The following is a 19,156-nucleotide window of genomic DNA, read 5'->3' on the forward strand; positions in this document are numbered from 1 at the left end:
CTGGATCTCATGACCCTGAGATCATGACTCGACTGGAAACCAAGAGTCCAATGCTTAACTGACTGAACCACCCAGGTACCCCAAGAGGGAACCTTAAGCAAACTTCACACCCAGAGGGGAGCCCTTGGCAGGGCTTGATCTTACAACCCTGAGATCATGACCTGAGCCAAAATCAAAAGTTGGACATTTAACTGACTGAGCCACCCAGGTGCCCTGAAAGCCTTTTAAAACTGATACTTTCTTTTTTAAAAAAATTTTTACTTATTTATTCGTGAAAGACACACACAGAGAGAGGCAGAGATACAGGTAGGGGGAGAAGCAGGCTCCATGCAGGGAGCCCGATGTGGGACTCAATCCCTGGACTCCAGGATCACGCCCTGGGCTGAAGGCAGGCATTCAACCACTGAGCCACCCAGGCATCCCTAAAACAGATATTTTCTACTCATTACCCAACCCCAATTTCCAAAAGACTTTTAAAACTCAAGAATTGTTCTAAAAATCCAGTTACATATCACAAATTATATGCAACAATAAACTTTCACCTGCAGACAAAATTTTCTAAAAGTCCATAGACTATTCTCTTACTTCACTATGCTGGTCTGCAGGAAATAAAAACTACATAAATTAAACTTTTACTGTGTTCCCAGAATCTCATTGCCTCCATATTGAGGATTCAAGACAAAATTACATTCTGGGCCAGCCTATTTACCTAAGTTCTGTCCATTGCATTCTAACAACATGTTGCATTTAAGATATTAAGAAAATTAGTTAAATCAATCTCTGTTCATTTTTTGTTTTGCCCCCAAATTTTCCAAATAACTGCAGACACAGAAAACACTCCCCCCGTACAAACATACATACCCATGTGCACAAATTACAGCAATAATTTATCTAAAAACAATATTTTTGTTAAATGTTAAATGTTCATTTTGTAAAATGTCTGAGATTAGAATTTAGAAAAACTCCAAATTATTCCCGTGAGTCAGGCAGCTCTTATTTGGCAATCAACAACCCCGCCACATACAATCAGGCAATTCTTAATCTTTAACCATAGTAACTTAAAAATTGGTCAAGAAGTCAACTTTTATTTATTTTTCACTTTGTAGTATCTTTGGTCCACAAACATAACATATCATTCTAAAATTTATGTTGAAAATTATGAATTTTTTTAACCACTTAAGTTGTCAAATTGGAAAAAGTCTAAATTTATCTTTCCATATTATAAATGTTACCAAGGATTGCATTAAAAATGAACTTTATAAAACAAAAAAAAAATGAACTTTATAATAGCATATTTAGAAATACCCTTAGCTGGGGTACCTAGCTGGGCAAGTTGGTACAGTATGTCTGACTCTCCATCTCAGGGTTATAAATTTGAGCCCCACATCGGGTATAGAGATTACTTAAAAACAAAATCTTAGGGCAGCCCGGGTGGCTCAGTGGTTTAGCGCCACCTTCAGCCCAGGTTGTGATCCTGGAGACCCAGGATCAAGTCCCATGTCAGGCTCCCTGCATGGAGCCTGCTCCTCTCTCTCTGCCTGTGTCTCTGCCTCTCTGTGTGTGTGTCTCTCATGAATAAATAAATAAAAATTCTAAAAAGAAAAAGAAATATTGAATAAATTTTTGAAAAAATAAAATCTTAAAAAAATACACTTACCTAAAATAAAACATGCTTTACTAAAACTCACTTTATTACCATATGTACAAAGTTGATGAATTGATTACTCAGGTGGTTCACAAGAGTATGGATTACATTGAAAGAGATTAAAGAATTTTAAAAATGTGCTAAATATTGATCTTTAGCATGGGTATTTTAAAATATTTAAGATTATTTTATTCTACTGCTTTGCTTAGTACATGGCTCGTAACCTAGCTTAATACAGTTGTATTGTGTTGAACTTATATTTAAGAGTATTTTATTTTCAGTATCTAAATATGGAGCTGTTGCTTACAACAGAATTTGACTTCAATTCTTAGATGCGGTACAATTTTCTTTGCCTTCCTCTTTATCGGTTCTCCTTAAAAAAATGAAATAGGGAACTATTAAATTAAGCTTTACTGATAAATCTAACACCATAGAAGCACAGAATCTTGGGGTTGAAAGAATTAAAGATAACTTAGTCCAGTTTTATAATGAAAACAGTCTGATAATGGTCTGGCTCCTGCTCTTGCTCTCATGGTACCATGTTTATTTCTCATAAGTGATCAGAAATTTCTGTATCAACAGTGAATGGCTTATTAAACAGATTTGTGTCCAAACTCATAAAAAATAAAAATATTTGAAGCAACTTACAGCAAGAACTCATGAAATAAACTAGAAATTGAAATGGAGCACCATATTCACCCTACCAAGCACCCAACTTTGGGTGTAGAGGCCTGCAGTTCTTGGACACCCTGAACCTGATATCTCTTCCTTTTGTTTGTTTCTCTTTCAATAGTGTATTTTACAAATATCTTTGTATGGAGAATAGTTAGAAAATGTTCTCAGAATTTACCTTTTCTTGGTGTATTGCTGGACACTGGGGAAGGAATAGACCTGTTGCAAAAGTATCAGACATTTAAAAAAAGATTTTACTTATTTATTTGAGAGAGAGAGAGAGAATGAGCAGGGGGGAGGGAGAAGGGAGAGGGAGAAGCAGACTCCCTGCTGAGCAGGAAGTCCAAGGCTGGACTTGATCTTAGCACCCTGGGATCATGACCTGACCCTAAGGCAGAGTCTAACCAACTGAGCCACCCAGGCACCCAGTATCAGGCATTCTTAGGGGGTACATGTGAGAACTTTACTAAGGCTTATATGGGAAGGAGCTATATGTTACAATATTCCAAGATACCACAAGAAAAACCAGATATCTCCCCAGGAAAACATTTCTTAATCTGGGACAAATGGCTTCTTTTTTCTATCTCTCCTGGTCAAAAATATCTTCCACCCACCACTGTTTATATGCTACTGGTATATAGGGCTTGCTGGTGACTGCGGATGGGAGCTGGACTACAGAGAATGGTTTAGCATGTGTAGAGTTAGATCATACAACTCTTCGTAAAACTTGGTTCCTTAGAACTGACTCCAGGATGCCACTGTGCCTTGCGAGTTCTTTTTTTATTTTATTTTTTTATTTATTCATGAGACACACACACACACACACACACACACACACAGACATACAGACAGACACAGAGGGAGAAGCAGGCTCCAAGCAGGGAGCCCGATGTGGGACTCAATCCTGGGTCTCCAGGATCACTCCCTGGGCGGAAGGTGGCGCTAAACAACTGAGCCACCTGGGCTGCCCTTCGGGGGTTTTGTTTTGTTTTTTTAAGATTTTATTTATTCATGAGAGACACAGAGAGAGGCTCAGACATAGGCAGATGTAGGAGTCAATCCCAGGATTCCAGGATCACGCCCTAAAGTGAAGGTCGATGCTCAACCCCTGAGCCATCCAGGCGTCCCTGCCTTGTGAGTTCATAAATCTCCTGAGAATTTGCAAATTCTAGGTGGCAGTGAGGTTAAATATTAGGGCTCTGCAGTTAGAATTGCTAGCTTCAAATTCTATTTCTTACATGCTGTCTCACGTTGGCCCTAACTTCATGTCTCAGTTTCTTCATCTGCAAGTTGGGGTTGATTGAGCTCACTTCATTGGGTTGTTGTTGTTGGCTTAAATGAGGTCATTTTTTTATTCTGGTCCCTAACACAGAGCTCCTAAATCTCTTAGAACTCCCCCAGGCAGAAGGAATGCCTTTTGTTCTAAGGAGGTGACTTTTGGTAGATTCCTAGACAGCTTCAGGATGGGGCTGGTCACCAGAAAGACCAAGCCATTATTAGGTACTTGGAAGTTCCAGCTCCATGCCACATCCTTTGGGAAGGCTAAAGGGGCTGGAAATTGAGCTAATGATTGATCATGTCTTGGGGGCACCTGAGTGGCTCAGTCAGTGAAGTAACTGCCTTCAGCTCACGTCATGATCTCAGGGTCCTGGGATTGAGCCCCAAGTAGGGCTCCCTGCTGAGTGAAGGGAGCCTTCTCCCTCTGCTGCTCCTCTTGCTTGTGCTTTCTCTCTGTCAAATAAATAAATAAATAAATAAATAAATAAATAAATAAATAAATAATAAAATATTTTTAAAAATCATGTCTCTGCAATGAAGCCTCCTAAAAATCCTAAAAGTATAGGGTTCAGAAAGCTTCTGGGTTAGTGAACACATTTATGAACCAGAATGGTGATGCATCCCAAATCCATGGACCTTGCCCTATGTCTCTCTATCTGGCTGGTGATTCTTTATTATGTAACTTTAGTAAACCTTTATAATCAACCATTAAACATAAGTGCTTCCCTGAGGGCACCTGGGTGGCTCAGTGGTTAAGCGTCTGCCTTTGGTTCAGGTCGAGATCCTGAGATCAGTCCTGAGTCAGTCTCACCACAGGGAGCCTGCTTCTCCCTCTGCCTGTGTCTCTGCCTCTCTCATGAATAAATAAATCTTAAAAAAAAAAAAATGTTTCCCTGAATTCTGTGAGTCATTCTCGGAAATTACTGAACCCAAGCAAGGGATCATGAGAACCTAGACTTGTACTGGGTTGTCAGAGCATAGGTGACAACCTGGAATTTATGATTAGCATCTGAAGGTGGAGACAGTGTGTGGGACCAAGCCCTTATCTTGTGGGATCTGATGCTACAGGGTCAGAATTGAGTTAAATTGTAGGGCATCCAGCTAGTGTCAGAGAATTGCTTGATGTGTGGAAACCCATACATCTGGTGTCAGAAGTAAAGTTGCTGTGTGAGAGGAAAGGAGAGTCTATTTTCCTTTACGGTGTCTGGCAAAGTTCATGGCTCATGGTTAAGTGCTCAATAAATGTCAGTGATAATCACTGGGCTTTATCTTACCCCTGGGCCTCAGGGGAGCCATGGCTATTAACAAATAGAGAGCTGGGATGCCTGGGATGCCTGGCTCTGTGGTTGAGCACCTGCCTTTGGCTCAAGTTGTGATCCCCGGGTCCTGGGATGAGTCCCCACATTGGGTTCCCTGCATGGAGCCTGTTTCTTCCTCTGCCTGTGTCTCTGCCTCTCTCTGTGTGTCTCTCATGAATAAATAAATAAAATCTTTAAAAACAAAGAAGACAAAACAAAACAAAAAAACCCCAAATATATAGCCTTCAGATAGTTTTGATGTGCCTTATAGATGGTGTTAAAATACAAACAATGAGGGGTAGATACTACACTTCCTCCTTCCACAGGGCTTCCTCCTGTCTAAGATGCTCCCTTGTTTATCTCCAGCTCAAGTTTTGCAAAGTAAGCATATCTGAGATCACAGTTCAAGGGTGACTTTGGTAAGAAAAGTCATTGATTTCCCAATCTAGGTCAAATCTCCTTCCTACATCTTTTCTTTATAGAACTGGCCAGAGTGTAATTTTATAATTTTTTGCATAGTTATTTCGTTTGAATCTGCTTTCCCACAAAATTGCGGGTCCCAAGAGGGGAAGGCCCTACTACTTTTTTTTTGCTCACCTTTGTGTCTCCAGGACCTAGCATAGTGCTTCACATATAGTAGGAATTTAAAAAATGTTTTGAAGATAAATATCACTCCTGGAATTATCTATAAATATAAGTTCTTTTTGTTAGACTTTAATATTTAAAAAAAAATTGTAGTTGAAAAATATGCTTGGGATCCCTGGGTGGCTCAGCGGTTTAGCACCTGCCTTCACACAGGGCATGATCCTGGAGTCCCGGGATCAAGTCCCGCATCAGGCTCCCTGCGTGAAGCCTGCTTCTCCCTCTGCCTGTGTCTCTGCCTCTCACTCTCTCTTTCTGTCTCTCATGAATAAATACAAAATCTTAAAAAAAAAAGAAAAATATGCTTTACACTTATTACAATAGAGTTAATGTGTGTTGGCAGCCTAGAGTTGAAGCTTGGTAAAATCCTAGTACTCTGACCTTCTGATTTGTTGGTAGCACTGACCTTAAAAATAATGAGTCCCAAATAGAAATTATATTTGAGACAAGCTACATTCTCCACGCTTCCTGCCGGGATAACTCTGAGGGCAACCAGTAGGCAATCAGGGATTGCTGACCTCTGTATAGTCTGTGAAATTTTGGTAACTGCTCTTAAGATAAAATAATCTTGTGTGTATTTTCTATTTCACTTAAAATAACAACTTTTTAAAAAGACGTTATTTATTTATTTATTTATTTATGAGAGAAACACACACACACACAGAGAGAGAGAGAGAGAGAGAGAGAGAGAGAGAGAGAGAGAGGGGCAGGGACACAGGCAGAGGGAGAAGCAGGCCCCATGCAGGGAGCCTGACATGGGACTCGATCCCAGGTCTCTAGGGTCACGCCCTGGGCTGAAGGCGGCGCTAAACCACCGAGCCACCCGGACTGCCCAGAAATAACAATTTTAATCTGTTCTCAGGAAAGCGCTATGTCCACTCCAGTAGACTCGGTTTACTCTGATGGCCTAGCGCTCCTGGCTGATCTCCAATACAGCTGAGCCTGCAGCATCCTGGTGCTTTTCAGGACTAAGTGGCTAGTCTTTTATTTTGCTTCTCAGCAGACAAGATTATCTCATCAAAGAGAATATTTATTAATAAATTGGCATTTGTATTGTTCTAAATGGCTCCCGACTGAGCCGAGAGAATTAAAGATAGAACTTCCTATTCTTTCTGATTCACCACAAGGGATAATAGAATGGATCCCTCCCAACATGAGGTTATTAATACGAGGGGGTAGGGTGCTTATTTACTGGGTACCAGTAGACAAAGGAATAAGGAAGAGCATCAATTCCTCATTCTCCCTAATTGCTTATGCTTCGCCCAGCAGTGTTCTCCCTCGGGAGGGGAGAGGGGGTGGTGACTAGAAGTACTGACAGGAGTCCCTCCTGAACTACAGACTATTCCTGGCCTATTTTTAAAAGGAACAAAGCCACTGAGTTATCTGTGGTTTCAGGATATCATCTAACAAGCAGGATGCACCAACAGGAGCCCACCCCCGGAGCACCCAGTCTCCTCTGCCACTGAACCATCTCCCTTTTCCATATAAATAAGCTAACACCTGTCTTCCCCTTCTCATCTCTGAGGGCATGACTGTCACAAACAAGAACTTTCAGAATTCCTTTATGAAGGCTTAGACTCTTGTGAATTTGGTTATTTTGAGTCAACTCTCTGATCCTGATCCTCTTGGGTACACTGACCAAGCTCAGAGTCTGGACTAGGAGGCCCCTGTTGGGGCATGTAACCAACTCCTCTGCATGTCACCCTCAGTTTACTTAGATGCAACCATGACAATTACAACAACATTCCATATATTTTAATAAACACTGTCCTGCTAGGAAGAGGTGGTAATGGTTTCCTTCCAGTTGGAGCTTTATTGTCTCTAAAGTGGGGGTCATGTCAACCCGAAACTCTCCGGGGAGCATGCTGTTGGAACTGTTACCTGGAGTAGGCCCCTCAAAGATGGTTAAGAACCTTGCTCTTAAAAACAAACAAACAAAAAAAAATAAAAACAAACAAGCAAACAAAAACAAAAACAAAAACAACCTTGCTCTTCCCTGAAAGGAGGAGATGTTTGCTTTTACATACAGAATTCCCAGGCCCAATCAGCAGTTGCAAAGATCAAGAAGAAAGGGTGTATTCAAAGAATTTTCTTGTTCTGTCTTTAGAGTAGATGCCCCAGATAAAATGCTGTGGGCCATTCATGATAGTAGGACTATGCTGGGAGAAGCTCTCGTTAATAGGAAGATCCTTGGTTAACGAGGAAAATGGGTACAGGGGAGCACTGAGGCGTCCTCTGCAGAGAAACAATGGGCCTCTTTGAAGCGCCCCTTGTTAGAGACCAACCCACTCCTGGGACTGAATTAGAGGTATTAAGGAATAGATTGTTTAAAAAAAAAGGATTCAGTTGCAGTAATTACATGGGCAAAGAGTTTGAAGAAGAAGAACAAACAGGAAACAATATGTATGACAATATTCCTCCTTGCTAGAAATCAGGGGGAAAAAATTCCAAAGAAAGTGCCTTCAGGATTCTGTTTGACCCTTCTCAAAAAAAGCAAGCAAAAAATAATATCCTCTATTACTGATGTGATTGTGATAAAATTGAAGTGAGAATACAGATGAAAACAAGAATACCATTTGGAGGGGCACCTGGGTAGTTTAGTCGGTTGAGTGTCTGACTCTTGATTTCAGTTCAGGTCATGATCTCTGGGTTGTGGGATTGAGCTCCACATTGGGTTCTGTGCTGAGCTTGAAGCCTGCTTGGGATTTTCTCTCTTGTTCTCCCTCTGCCCCTCCCCTCTCACTCTCCCCTCAAAATAAATAAATCTTTAAAAAAAATACCATTTGGAAAAGCAGAATGGTCATAACTAGCCATAATCTTTCCTTTAGTATACAATTCAATGGCTTTTAATATATTTACTGTGTATTTAACATATTTATTTTGTATAACCATTGCAATAATCTTGAAAGTCTGGAAGATATTAATATCCTTGAAGTTATTCCTGTGTCAATAACTAATAGTACTAGTAGTTATAACTCTTGAGTTCTAACTCAGGACCAAGCATTTTTCTTTTTTTAAAGATTTTATTTATTTATTCATTCGACAGAGAGAGAGAGACAGTGCACAAGCAGGGAGAGCAGCAGAGGGAAAGGGAGAAAAGCGGACTTCCTGCTCAGCAGGGAACCTGATGTGGGGCTGGATTCCAGGATCCCAGGATCATGACCTGAGCCAAGGCAGACACTCAGGCGCCCTGGACCAAGCATTTTTCAAGTGAAGTATCTCACAATTCTCTTAACAATCCTATGAGGAAGATAGTATTAGTGACCTTATTTTATAAAGGAAATATTGAGACAGAGAAGAAATTTGCCCAACGTACCACAGACAGTCATAAAACTAGTGTTAAAAAACGACATTCTCTTTCCAGAACCTGCACTTTTAACTACAACACTATTTTTTACAATTAATGTAAAAAAGCTCCATGTAGGAAGAATCAACTGCAAAGTTCTGTAAGGTCCAAAAAGGAATACATAAGTTTAATAAATTGTGGTAGGTCTACTAGCCAGGCACAATAAGGAAAAAAAGTAGAGCCCGTAGAATCAAAGAAAATAGGAGATTCTTATAGTGGCTATTGGATGAATGAATAAACCAGCCCCTGCCGTAGTCCATTTCTGGCCCCAAATGATCATCAGTTGTTGTATACCCAGGGCCAAGCCCCATGTCTCCACTCACAGGGCTTGCCCAATGCCTGTGGGAAGTGAAGGCTCCTCCTCCCTGGGTGAGCCATAGGCAAGTGACTCTGGAATCAGGCTCCATCTGAGCCGGGAGCCTTGGCCGTGGAGTTGGTCCCCACGACAAAATTTTGATGGCGTCTTCTGTGTATGCAAAAGATTGAAAAGACACCTGCATGAAGACAAAACTTGGCAGATGGGATGCAAAAATATAAATAGTTGCAATGTTTGTTGGGAGAATTATAGTTAATTGTTTAAAAAAATTTTTTTTCCATATTGTTATACTGACTTTTCAGCAACATTTTGTTTTTAAGAAAGGGGATCTTGACCTTCGTCTTGATGTTCTTAAGACAAAAATCCAATCAGGGACGCTTGGTTTGAGCGTCTACCTTCAGCTCAGGACATGATCCCGGGGTCCAGATTCAAGTCCCACATCGGGCTCCCTGCGGGGAGCCTGCTTCTCCCTCTGCCTCTGTGTTTCTCATGGATAAATAAATAAAATCTTTTTATTATTTATTATTTTTTAAAGATTATTTATTTATTTATTTCTTCATTAGAGAGAGAGAGAGAGGTGGAGACACAGGCAGAGGGAGAAGCAGGCTCCAATGTGGGACTCAATCCTGGGACTCCAGGACCATGTCCTGGGCCAAAGGCAGGCGTTAAACTGCTAAGCCACCCAGGGATCCCCAAATCTTTTTTTTTCTTTTTTTTTTTTTTTTAAGAATTCAATGCTCGCTTTGGTAGCACATATACTAAAATTGAAATGATACAGAGAAGATTAGCATGCCCCTGCACAAGAATGACACGCAAATCCGTGAAGTATTCCATATTTAAAAAGAAAATAAAAAATAAAAAGAATTCATTTTCTAAGGAATATCTTAGTCAGGACTATTTAACTGTTCTTATTTCTGGGGTTATACCTGCTTAGTTCCACCTTACGGAAAAAACCTTTTGGATGTTAAAGGGTCTGAGGATGGTTCAGGTGAGCACAGAAGCTGGGAGTGGGGAAGGGAAGAGTCACATCCCCTCAACCTGGAGCATCCAAATGCAGGGCTATCTTCTACCCTTATCTGAGACCCGTTCATCCAATCATCTATTCTCTCAACAAATTACTTACACTACTTGTGCTATTAATTATTTTGGGTATTAGGGTTATAGCAGTAAACAAGACAAAGTTCTTGTTCTTACCTAGTTTACAAAGCAAGTGACTAATGGATATATAAAATAATAGGAAAATCAAACAGGAAGGGAGATAGACAGTGAAAGCAGCATTTGTTTTACATAAATTGAGGAAAGCTCTACCTAAGTTAATGACTGATTGGAGCTTGGAATGAAGAGAGAGTTTAAGCCAGGCAAATGCTTGGGGGAAAAGCATTCCAGGCAGAAGGAACAGCAGGTCTCTGGAGGTGAGAGTCTGCTTCTTGCGCTCATGAAACAGCAGGAGGCCAGTTCACTAGACTGTAGTAAAGACAGAGAGAGCAGGAGAGCCTCAACCCTGGACGTGAGTGAGGCTGGAGGCTGGGTATATCAATAGAAAGGATGGTAACACGGAAGGTAGTGAATTGTCAGAAACTGAGTGTGTTTTGGCAATGGGATTGGATGTGGATTATAAGTGAAAGAGAGGAGGGAAGGATGACTCCAAAGTTTTTGGTCTGAACAATTGGGTAAATGTAATGTCATTTACAGAGACAGGAAACCCTGGGAGATGCAGTTTTTTTTTTGTGGGGCAAGGAGGGTTTGGTAGGTGGTTCATTTTAGACATGTTAAATTTGCAATGACTGTTGAACAATCGAGTAGAAATGTTGAGGAGGCAGTTGCAAATACATGTTTGGAGTTTAGGAAAAAAAGGCTTGAAAGCCTTTTTAATAATATATATATATTTTATATAAATATAGAAGTGTTCAGTATACAGATTTTATTTATTATATTATGGAAAAATTTTAAGCATATACAAAAGTAGAGAGAATAATATGACGGATATCTGTGTACCCATCACTTAGCTTTATCAATGATTAATATTTTATTAGTCTTGTCCCATCTTTCCTCATTCCTCCCTAGGCTGGAGTATTTTATTTTATTTTATTTTATTTTATTTATTTTATTTTTATTTATTTAAGTAATCTCTAACCCCAGTGTTGGGCTCTAATTCATGACCCTGAGATCAAGAGTCACACACACCCTCCTAACAAGCCAGCCAGGTGCCCCCAAGCCTGGAATATTTTAAAGCAAATTCTGGATATTTACTGTTCTTCCCGTAAATACTTCAGTAGGTAATAGACCATTTTTGAAGTCATGGGGCCAGATGATATTACACAGGGAATATGCATAGAAAAGAGTTATGAAGACCAACTCATGACACTCTGCCTTTAGAAGTTAGAAAGAACAAGCTAAGGGAACTGAGGAGCAGCAGGCGAGGTGCAGGGAAAGTGTTAGGAGTGTGAGGCCTAGTGAAAAATGGGTTTTAAGAAGGAGGGTCTGATCAGTTGTGCCAAATGCTGTTGAAAAGCAGAGAGACATGAGGACTAAGAGGTAACCCTTGGATTTCAGCAAAGTGGCAATTATCAGTGACCTTGATGAGAGCACTCTAGGGAGTTCTAGGAATATGAGCTTGATTAAAATGTGTTCAGGAGCAAATGAGAGGAGAGGCAACAGAGACTTGAAGTAAATACAACTTTACAAGGGATCTTTTTTCTGCAAAGAGGAGCTGGGAAATAGGGCAATCATCAGAGGAAGGTACAAAGTGCCAAGGAGGTATGTTTTTATGATAGGGGAAATTACAGCATTATTTATATGCTCATGGAAACACTCAAGTAGGGAGGGACATTCTGATGATAAGCAAGTGAGAGGGAATAAATTAATGAGCTAAGTCATGAAGTAGATAAGAGAAGTGGGATCTAGGGTTTTAGACCACTCAATTCAATAGCTAAAGGAAATTCTAAAGACCCCAGGCCTTGACTCTTGTGGCCGGGTCCTAGACAGAGGCATACTTTCTTTCTTATCAACACTGGTTCTGAGGAATGAACATCTTCACCCAGAAAATGTCTGGGGCTTATTGTTGAGATAGACAGGCTCTTCTCCCACTAACTGGAGTCATTTGGCTATGTCTTATCCATTGTAGAATCTACATCTATCTAGTGACTCCTTGTGTAAATAGTTCCTGTGCCCAGCCTCAGCTAGCCAGAGATGAAGGTCTCCCCAAGAATTGGCAATACAGTAGATCACATATTAAGAATAGAAAGTATTTTTGTCTCCCTTTATAGCATTCATTTTGTCCAAGGAAGCTGACTGTAAATCACAGGTTATTTGGCCACAGTGATAGTCCAGGGGTGGGCATGCAATCTAATACAACCCCATCATATGATTTTTAGGAATGCTAGGATCAAAGACTCCCTGTTTTCTGTAAGACGTGAAAGATAAAGTGTGTAACCCTGAAAGTATGGACATCAATCTTGGGATAACAAAAGAAATTGCGGGTTTTGTTGTTGTTGTTTTTAAAGATTCTTTTTTTTTTTAAAGATTTTATTTATTCATGAGAGACAGAAAGAGAGAGAGAGAGAGAGAGAGAGAGAGAGAGAGAGAGAGAGGACAGACACAGGCAGAGGGAAAAGCAGGCTCCATGTAGGGAGCCTGATATGGGATTTGATCCCGGGTGTCCAGGATCACGCCATGGGCTGAAGGCGGCACTAAACCACTGAGCCACCCAGGCTGCCCAAAATTATTATTATTATTATTATTCTTTTTCTTCTTCTTCTTCTTCTTCTTCTTCTTCTTCTTCTTCTTCTTCTTTTCTTCTCCTTCTCCTTCTTCTTTTTTTAAAGTAATCTCTACACCCAACATGGGGCATGAAGTCATGACCCTGAGATCAAGAATTGCATGCTCTGCTGAGGGAGCCAGCCAGGCGCCCCCAAAAGAAGGTAGTTTTAATGAAGTCGGCATTTTAGAAGGCAGGGACTAAGGGATTAAATGAAATTAGATCCTCGTTGAGTTGTTGCAAAAAGCTGTCAGCATAGCTCTAAAAATCTAGATATGTGGAATAATAAATTTCCTTTACTGCTCAAGCCAATTCAAGTTGGATTTTTCATTACTTGCAACCAAAAGCATTCCAACTGAAGCACAAAGAAAGGCACAGTTCCTTAACTGGGTTATTCACTTATTAAACATGTTCAGTTTTAGTATATGTGCTGCTGAAGCAAGCACAAACATGTTCATATTACAATTTTGTGTGCCATGCACTAGGGATACAGTAGTAAACAAAGAAAATTGTGTCCTCACAGTCTGAAAACCCTAACCCTCCCAGCTACCTTTTCCTTGAAGAGCTTTGGCCCTTAGTTCTTAGTGTGAGCTTTAGTGATCAGCTCTTGTCTCTTCCTACAGCTACCACCTCCTGCCTTCACCACATGGGACTTTTTCCAGCCAATTTTGTCTCAAAGTAGGCTTATCTTCCCAGCGTTCCTTGTTCTTGTTACTGTGTCAGTTGGGGATCAATCAGAGTAACAGAAACTACTCTAGATATTTTAAGCAGGAAGGAGTTTATTTCAGGAAAAAGCTGTTTTACCAAACCATTAGAAGAGCTGGAGGATTGAAGTTAGGAAAAGTCATCCTTTGCTCTCAGATTCCCCACTAGATTCCAGAGTAAGAAGTGGGCAGTTTGTGGGAAAATACCTGGAAGCCACTGCAAAACCTCTTACCTTCTTGTTGCTGCCTGAGCAACAATAATGTATGGCTGCTGCTTCTTGGCTTTTTTTTTTTTTTTTTTTTTTTTTTTTTTTGCTTCTATCCATATCTTCTGAATGATTGGCTGGCACTAACCTGAACTTCACTGGGAAGGGATTTTGGAAAATATAGATCCCAAATTTCCAGTCCTTGTGATATGGGATAGCACAGAGGAGGGTGAATTTCCTATAGACAATCTGGCAAAAGAAGACAATCCACAAAAGGAGGAACCTAACTGCTTCCTTTTAAAGGTCTATCTGCTAATCACAGCTTAGATGTTTTCTGAAGACATTGAGGATTTGCCTGGAGCAGGCTCCTGGAGGGAATATTTAGCCTCAAAAAAAAAAAAAAAAAAAAGCAGATCAGATCTGCATAAAAGGTAATGTGGGTGGGGGAACAACAGCTTTATTCTGGGATGATTCATGTTGTGTACTCCACCTTCATGATGGAGTTAGTTATAGAGGTCCTTGGACGGCCTGCCTACTCCCCAGGAAACTTCTGAGGAAGCCTGCCTGATGATAATGATGCATACCTCCTGTTCACATAGAACTCAAGGTTAAGGGATAGGTCTATTGAAAAAACACACAGGCAGAGGAAACTCGGGCTAGCTCTCCCTATAGGAATATGAGTGGGCAACCAGGCATCCACAAAATAAAAAAAGCAAGCAAACAAAGCAATTTCTCCATAAAGGAATGAGACTTGTCATCGTTAGTAATGAATGTCTTCAAAGTTTTGAGGGAATAATTATTTGAACCCAGAATTGTTAAGGAGCAATAGAGCCAGACATTAGTTAAAATCAGTAAAGGCAAAAAAAAAAAAAAAAAATCAGTAAAGGCAGATTTCATTCAGTACTATTGCAATAGAGCAGAAAGGCTTCAGTAAAACTGAGCTGAACTCCAAATACAGGAAAGACAGCTGGTGATTTAAAAGCAATGAGCAAAGTGGGGGTGGGGGAAAGTGGGAACAGAGTCAATGGAGTGAATATTATTAAGAGAACTCAGGAATAAGGAGATTATTCTTTTTATTTTCTTAAGATTTTATTTTTGAGGGATGCCTAAGTGGCTCAGCAGTTGAGCACCTGCTTTTGGCTCAGGGTGTGAACCCAGGGTCCTAGGATCGAGTCCCACGTTGGGCTTCCTGCATGGAGTCTGCTTCTCCTTCTGCCTGTATCTCTGCCTCTCTCTCTGTCTCTCATGAATAAGTAAATAAAATCTTTAAAAAATTTTTATTTTTGAGTAATCTCTATATCCAACATGGGGCTCAAACTTTATCCTGAGATCAAGAGTCTCTGACTGAGCCAGCCATAGCACCTGGGGCTCCTTTATAAACTTGTCTAACAGGATTCTAGCTAAAAGTAGGTCAAGAATTTAGACATCAAGGGTGTGGAATGAGGAGCTTGATTAAATATCAATGGTGATCAGATATCAATGGAATTTTTTTTAAAGATATCAATGGAATTCTTGCCAAACGGATTTATCAGGATTCTTGCTAAAACTGGACTGTACAGGCTGAGGACAGATCCTAAGAATGAGGCAAATAATTGCATAGGTTGTATTTCCAAAGATGTGTTAAAACACGTGCATTTGGGCCCTAGTACTCGTCCTAGGTGGGACTGTCATGTTCAAAAACAGTGATAAAAATGGCCATTCAGAACTCAGTAGGGTGTCAGAAACCCCTTAAAAATTACAGATAGGGGACTCCTGGGTGGCTCAGTGGTTGAGTGTCTGCCTTTGGCTCAGGTCATAATCCCAGGGCCCTGAGATTGAGTCCCGCATCCGGTTCCCCACAGGGAGCCTGCTTCTCCCTCTGCCTGTGTCTCTGCCTATCTCTGTGTCTCTAATGAGTAAATAAATAAAATCTTAAAACAACAAACAAATTCCTTAGAGACTTAGGCTATCCCTAAGGCACTCCCAACTTAAAAGGACATAATCAGTCACTCTTCATAAATCCCAGTGCAACTCTCTTCTGCCCAGAGGTCCTGTCCCCATGCTTCAATAAAACTACCTTTTTTGCACTGAAGATGTCTCAAGAATTTTTTCTTAACCATTTACTCCTGAACCCACCAACACTTCACATCAATAGATATACCCCTTTGTTAGATACCATCTAACAAAGAGGACCATGTAGGATTTAAGTAATAGAAGTGTAAGACCAGACAAAATTTAAAAAGCTTGGGAGGAAAAAAAAACTTGGAGAAAAAATAAAAGATCCATAAGGTCCTGATACATGGAAGGCTCCCTTGTGAGTTGCAAAGTTTTAATGACCTGGGAATATATTTTCATCACTAAAGGTCTAATCACACTACTTGGTTCTCCTGTTAATATTTGTAGAATTATAATATGGTAAGTGTTGGGTTTTGGTGTTTTATTTTTAGTCAATCTATATATAAATTAATTTAGTATTTAATTTAGTAACAAAAATAATATAAATGTTATATTTATAATAAGTAATAAAAATTTAGAGTGGAGAGAAGTAAAAGAAGGGGAAATTTGTTAATTTCTTTATCTTTTACTGTGGAGAGATACAGTTTAAAATCAACAAACCAATAAATTAAACTGATTGAAGAAATCATAATAAATATCAGGAAAATGAAACAGCAGAAAATACTAATAGAATTGCCTCTAGGGAGTAAAATCTAATAAATGGGGAGGAAGAAAGGCCTTATTTTCTTTTTCATGCCTTTCTTAGAATTTCAACATTGAAAAAAAAAAGAATTTCAACATTGTGTGTGTGTCTGTATCTGATAAGAAATATCAAAAGCTTTAAAAGTTGTCTCAATGTTACAAAGAAAAAAAAAGGGATGATATTCCTTTCCACTGGGCAAGAAGAAAGCATTTTTCTCAAAAGTTTTCTAACGTAGACAGCATGTCTAATAAAACTTTTTCATTTTTGTGAATCATTTTTGTAGCTCCCAATAGTTAATAGACCAATAATTTTTTTTTAAGATTTCATTTATTCACCTGAGAGAGAGAACAAACACAAGGGGTGAGGAGGGGCAAAGGGCAAGGGAGAGCCAGACTCCCCACTGAGCAGGGAGCCTGAGCCAAAGGCAGATGCCCAACTGAGCCACCCAGGTGCCCTTCTTTTTTTTTTTTTTTTTTAAGTAATCTCTTCACCCGACATGGGGCTTGAATTCACAACTCCAAGATCCCTCAAGAGTTGCATGCTTTATGGGCTGAGCCAGGCAGGTGTCCCCAAACCAAGAAATCTCGGTATTACTTTTATCCATTGCTGCCATCAGGTAATGGTATCGTGATCTTTTTTCATGGCTCAGATAATGGAAATAGGTTATTTCTCAGTCTGAGAGAATTCACTGTAAGTGGCCACTTGGTAAATTCTCTGTTCATTTTATTGAAAAGCCAGTACATTCTAAATCTGGATTATTAATACGTATGATGTGTTTTTAATAGCAGGCAACTTGGGGTGCCTTGAGTGGCTCATTCAGCTAGATGCTTTGAGTCCTTTGGCTCAAGTCATGACCCAGGGGACTCCTGGGTGGCTCAGTGGTTGAGTGTCTGCCTTTGGCTCAGGTCATAATCCCAGGGGCCTGGGATCGAGCCCCGCATCGGGCTCCCTGATTTGTGGGGAGCCTGCTTCTCCATCTCCCTCTGCCTGCCGCTCCCCCTTCTTGTGCTCTTTCTCTTTCTGTGTCAGGTAAATAAGTAAAATCTTTAAGATAATAGCAAGGAACCTAATTAAAAATTTTTCATTTACATAAAGCAGTTTTATTTCTTGTGTGCAATAATAATAATAACAACACACAACTGAAACCTATGAGCAATTCAGGTTCTACTGCATGTTCCCACTGTTCCTTGTCTGTTCAGGGAATGGATATGTATCTTACTAACTTTCAGTACTCTTTGAAGTCACACTGAATTTCAGGCTCTATAAGTTCTCACTTACTGTTACAATATTAATAAGCTGCAGAGGCTGTTTATTAAAATAACAATCTGGTGTTGACTTAAATTGGAAGAACTCTACTTGTCTCTTACTGAATGGTTCCTCCTAAAACCAAATCCAGAGGAAGTAAGCCTTTCTACATGGATACTTTGAACTATTTGATTAAAAAGTGTTTGGGTCGGGGATGATCGTTTTAATCTCTTTGTGGTTTTCATTTGCCTTTATTGTGATTATTTCAAGCCATCTTTCCACATTAATAATTCCATTTCCAGCCATGTCTACTCTACTCCTTGCTTTTTTGATGTATTTATTAGCTCTATAATGATATTGTTTTGGTCTTGGCTTTGTTGGATGTGCAATTTCTCTATTCATCTCTTTCAGTTGTTTAATTATCTCATTTTTGAGTTTTTAAAATTATTTATTTATTATTATTATTATTTTCATTTTTGAGTTTTTAATCGAGCTCATTTTCTTTGTAGGTTTTCCTAGAATTCAAAGCACTTGGGGTGAACGCGTTTGATTTCTCTCCTTGCCTCCTAAATTCCTTGCCACTTTATCTGAAACCAACTTGGTTTTCCTAATGAACTGCAGCTTGAAGGCTGTTATTTTATGCCGTATGCACTTTTTCTTTCTTTTTTTTAAATTTATTTATTCATAGAGATAGAGATAGATAGAGAGAGAGAGAGAGAGAGAGGCAGAGACACAGGCAGAGGGAGAAGCAGGCTCCATGCAGGGAGCCCGACGTGGGACTCAATCCCGGGGCTTCAGGATCACGCCCTGGGCTGCAGGCGGTGCTAAACCGCTGCACCACTGGGGCTGCCCTGCACTTTTTCTATGATTTATAAGCTTGTCTGAAAGAGAGGGCAGAACTCAGGGGCAACGGTAGGCACCCTTTATTAGAATACCTACATTCCTCTATGTCTTCCATGTTTTCTGAAATTTTAGGAGTCTGTTTCAGAGTTCACTCTACTAGGAGTTGTTGTATCCCATTCCAACATGAAAGAGCCTCAGTCCTTGGAATCCTCTCTCTCAATTACGTATTAGCTCTCCTGGGCTCATCACAGCCACCTAAAAACCTAGCCTGCTCTCCACTTCTCATTGCACCTTCTCCCGGATAGTCATTTTCACTTCTCTGGAGAGAAGAGGTTGAAGATAAAGACACTACTTAATTCTCTTCTCTCTTGGAATAGACGTGCATATGTATGTATTGATTCCGAAGATTTTGTGAACCTAGCAATATGGATTTTGATGGAATGGAGGCAGGACTGGGAGCCTTAATTTACTCCAGACCAGAATATTCTATTTCTTTCTTTCACTGTTGACATTTAAGATACTGAGTT

General features: G+C 40.0%; 1 non-coding gene across 1 annotated transcript; it reads left to right on the plus strand.

Moving 5' to 3' along the window:
• Positions 1 to 9,931: 9,931 nt before the first annotated feature.
• LOC129520960 (U6 spliceosomal RNA) lies at positions 9,932 to 10,037 on the plus strand. The gene has a single exon (XR_008666723.1). It is a non-coding gene; the product is annotated as a U6 spliceosomal RNA (small nuclear RNA).
• The last annotated feature ends 9,119 nt before the right edge of the window (positions 10,038 to 19,156 follow it).

The sequence above is a fragment of the Nyctereutes procyonoides genome, unplaced genomic scaffold (genome assembly GCF_905146905.1).
Source record: "Nyctereutes procyonoides isolate TBG_1078 unplaced genomic scaffold, NYPRO_anot_genome, whole genome shotgun sequence".
In the NCBI taxonomy this organism is placed as follows: domain Eukaryota; kingdom Metazoa; phylum Chordata; class Mammalia; order Carnivora; family Canidae; genus Nyctereutes; species Nyctereutes procyonoides.